Here is a 4,711-nt window from a genome sequence, read left to right as displayed (position 1 = left end):
GGATCTCTTTATAGAATAGGGATATTTCCATAGGATTTTCATACTACCTGTATTAAAAAGTTGTAGAAAGTCAAAAGCCAAAATGTGTGCCATAAGTAGATCCAGCTTGAACACAAAGTTCTAACTTGAACAAATTAGAAACAGATAACAAAAAATTTAAAAAAATATATGAAGCCAGAATACCTTAAATGTTTGCTTTCTGTTACCTGACTTATAATGTGCGGCAAGAAGAAAAGCAAATCTATGTGAGTCATCTCATGTTTACAATGGAATGAACAAGAACATTGGAGGCTCAGGAGTACCTCAAAGAGCCCAGGAGACTGTGAATGTGAAAGTGCCTTGGAAGCCACCCATGTCCCACCTATATTTGTAACTACTGTGTGGCAGTGCTATCAAATATGCCCTGGACGGCTGGGGTCACAACTTTGTGAAGTTAAATACAGTCTGACAAAGGGGAATTCAAGAATTTCAAGCAGAAAGTTTAATGTACTCAGAAAGTGGGGAAACACTAAAAAATATTCACAGTGTGGTCTGAAAATCCTTCTGTGGAACTTTTTTCTCTGTATTTCCTATAATTCTGATGATTTTATAATGGTTAATAATAATTACAAAGCTTTGTGTAAAGAAGAGCCATTTCATGTTTTTATATTGCAATAGATATGCTTTAGACCAAAGTAGCTGAAAGCATTAATGCAATAAAATATAATTATGCAGCCGAATTATCTCTTGAATTATTGATGCAATATTGACTCATTTAGTATCTCTCATAACAAATGGGCAGAATATACACTTACAGGTTAATAAGCCCTACCAAGGGAAGAAATGCACAGCAGCTGAACCCGTAAATTTGGTAATTTTATCACCCTATGTTTTATTAAAATCCATTAGATTCCTTCAGAAGCACAAGGTCAAAGAAGGGGGAAAAAAGTGTTTTACACTAGTTTAAATAAGTTTAAACAAAACAATGCCAATTAAATTACATCTGTCCATTTTAATTACCAACATTCATTTTGTATTAATTCTCCTTAATACAGAGATGTGGTTAAATAAGAGAAACTGTTACTATTTCACGGACTCTTTGGCCCCAATTATCTATCTACTCATGAATTTTCTTTGTGTTTGCTGAAGAACTTATTTACCATATGTTTAACACATGTGAACTCAGAAGTGCATTTAGATACCAATAATCCCAAGGATAATGTTCTATATACAGTAAATAGTTGGTAATCATTTTTTTGTGTAGTACTGGGATAGAACCCAGACATTTGCACATGCTAACCAAGTGCTGTACCACTGAGCTATTTCCTCAGCTCTTTTTATTTTTGACTTTGAGACAGGCTTTCTGTAAGTTGCCCAGGCTAGAATTGAACTTGTGATCCTTCTGACTCAGTCTCTCAAGTAACTGGAATTACAGGCATGCACAACTATGCTCAGATTTTTTTTTTTAACTGTAGAAACCAGCTATTCTCATTTTTTATACTATACATATGTTACCTATTTAAATATTTCCCTCTTCATAGCTATTTAGCAGCTTGATGAGAGAAAACATGCTTTAAGGTCTTTCTTAATGTCCTAGAGGTTGACACAATGTACTGTTTGGAAATAACATGCACAAAAGTTACTTACTGCATTAAATTATCATTTACTAAATTAATGTAAAATGTCACTTCCAGCATATCAGTAGCCTGAGTATATCTAACTAAATACAGTTTTTACATCATATCTAAATGTGATAATTATGGTCACAAAGAATAGCAGTGAATATCCTCAGTCTTTTTAACCAAACATTCCTGGGATAAGTTTTCACATACTGAGGTTTTAAGTCTTGGTAGATTTCCACTAAAAGTTTGAATTTTACTGAACTTCCAGGTAATGACTTTGAGCAAACAACTTCCTTTTGAGTTCTTAAACTCACATGGGTAAGTGTTGGTGTTTCTAATATTAAGTAAATGTCTTAAACTTTCATCTTTTTTTAAGAATTTGTTCTTTATTCATTACTTTTTTTTTAAAAGAATCACAATTCTACCAGAACTTACTGCCTACAAGAGTATATAAAGGGAAGAAACAAGCATATAATTTTCCCCCCTTTCTCTTCAGGTTAATTATTCCACATTTAATTGAATGCCACCTTAAAATAGGAGATTTGGGACACAAATAAACTAGAGGAAAACACAAATTGTTTAATTTTATTTTTATCTAGTCATCCTCTACCAGTGTAAAAATGCTCTTCAGTAATACCTCTTAGGATGCACTGAGAATTTTGCCCTGCTGGGAATATGCAATATGTAATCTGAATGAAGAAATCTGCCTTGAGTCATTCTAGAGAATGTGAACAGCAACACCTGAGTCTGAGGACAAGTGGAGGATCATACACACTTTATGTGTCTCTGCTGGGTATAAAAATGCACTCTAGAGGGCAGGGGTTCAGTTCAGTGGCAGAGCACATACTATACACATACAAAGCCCTGGTTTCAATAGTACCTCCCTAGAAATGCACTCTTTTAATCCTAGAGGATTTAATCTAATCATCATTACATAGGTAACTGAGGTACTGTTTCCAAATTGGGAAAATCCCTTTCCCTTGATGTCTCTTTTCTCTCTCCTTCATCCCTACTCCATGTCCAATAAAAGCCAAGGTTTTTGTTTGTTTGTTTGTTTGTTTTTAATCCCTGGAACTCCACCACCATCCCTGGAGTTTCTGTCACTAACTCTGTGCTTCCTCTTCATCCAGTGCCTACCTATGCTCATTATACACTATTTGTGACATGTTTATCAACCTTCACAGACTGTATGCACTTTGTGAAAACAGGGGACTCACTCTTTCTTACTTAGCTTTGCATCTCCAGCATCGAGTATGATTCATTGTATGTAGATATTTTTTCATTAATTTTCTATTATTAAGGATAAAAAATTATTGTTGAAAATTATCTGTCCCACTGTACCTCCAACAAAAGGAGTAGAGCTAATTTATTTCAGAGGCTACATTTCTAAGTTTTGTGTAACAAGAAGGAAAGGAGAACTAGGAAGGGGCTTCTATCAAGAAAAAAATAGGAAACAAGGGCTCAGGAACCCTGGGCTAGAGAATCCTTTCATCTGAAATGTTATCCTCTGATCTTGACATATCAGGGTATACTTTGTCATTTAGATTTAAGTTTATCTCTTAAGTACACTGTAATCACTTTATCATCAATTTATCATGTCACCTTATTCTAATTCTCTGCATGGTATTAATCATAGACTGATTATTGTTTTTATTATTTATTCCCTGTTCAGTGAAATGTTTATTCAGTGCCTGTCTACTTTCCTTCTACAATAGTAGGATCCATCAAATGCCACAGTTAACTGCTCACATCTGTGTAGCTCATAGCATATGTTTAATAATTTTTTATCAAATGAGTTGATTTAAAAAGTAAGTGATTATAACATTTGGTATCTTTCACTAATAATATATTCCTTTTTAAATACCTGACATCCAAACACTACTTGAGAGTGCGATTCAAATTTCTGAGAAAGGAATAGCAGAATTGGGAAGTGAGAGAATAGAGTTTGTCTATCCTGTTTGTCAATCTGGATGAGAGAAAAGAGGAAAAAAATAATGAACGTCAAATACATCTTTAGAATGAAGAATGATAATAGTTGAGGGGGATAATCAATGAAAAAAAATGAGGAAATTAATGGTAGATTGCTTCTTTGATGGCTGATTGGATACAATAATAGAAATGTGGGGAGACTTGGTAAAAATCAATTGAACATCTAGATCAATTTGAATTTGAAATTGAAAGTAAAATATTCATGTTAGTATTTTCATTTGTATAAATGAGAAAAAGCTCTTTGCCCACAAATCCTGTTTCCTGTCTTCTGTGTGCCCACAATCTACTTATTTGATATGGTCCTGTGTTGTGGATTGTAGGATAGGTCAGGCATGGTTACCACTTCTAGACTCAGTCTCCAAAAACTAGAGATACATACTTCTCATTCAGAGCATTCAGTAGATGGTTCCCAAGTTCTTATGCACAGAAAAATACTCACAAAGCCCCTAGAAGAACTGCAAAGTCAATAATATCTTAGGCTACTGAGATATTATAGCACATTCTGTCATAGGTTGATTTTCCATCCAACATGCTCCATACCTGCCACCTCTGGAATTGCTATCTCTGATTCCATGAAGACTAGTGATCAAAGTGCTCTGATACACAGCTGATTTGATCCAGGAATGGAAATAGGACTCAAATTAAACCAACTAATTGGCCTACTTATGGATTTTTCTTTTATGGGAACAAGGGAATAGTTTCAGGCCCTGCATAGAAAGGATGACATTGAAAAGGCAGTCTTAGAGACTGAAGCAGGCAGACATATGAATGTGCAGATGGGGATTTTGTAGACATTTGAATCTTTGGCTTCATAATCTCAAAGGTCCAGATAAACCCCAGCTTTTTCCCACAATTTTCAAATACATTATTATTCTTCTGGCTATTCTTTTGTGCATGGAATATTTGGATTTATATTACATAAAATCAATAATTCATGTATGAAACTGAGGCTGAATACAATTATATTTTTTAAACTTCTTATTCTTTTTAGTTCTGCTATCACACCAGGTTATAATGTGACTAATCACCAAAGCATGTAACCCAATCCATTGCAATTTAGTAACCAGAATTTCCCCCTAGGACCCTGCTCCCCTCTGTCTACTCCACCTACCCTGCTTCAA

This window comes from Marmota monax, unplaced genomic scaffold (genome assembly GCF_021218885.2).
Source record: "Marmota monax isolate L192 unplaced genomic scaffold, Marmota_monax_Labrador192_F-V1.1 WCK01_AAM20220418_F8-fsc00303, whole genome shotgun sequence".
NCBI lineage: Eukaryota > Metazoa > Chordata > Mammalia > Rodentia > Sciuridae > Marmota > Marmota monax.
Note: the sequence above shows the minus strand (reverse complement) of the source record.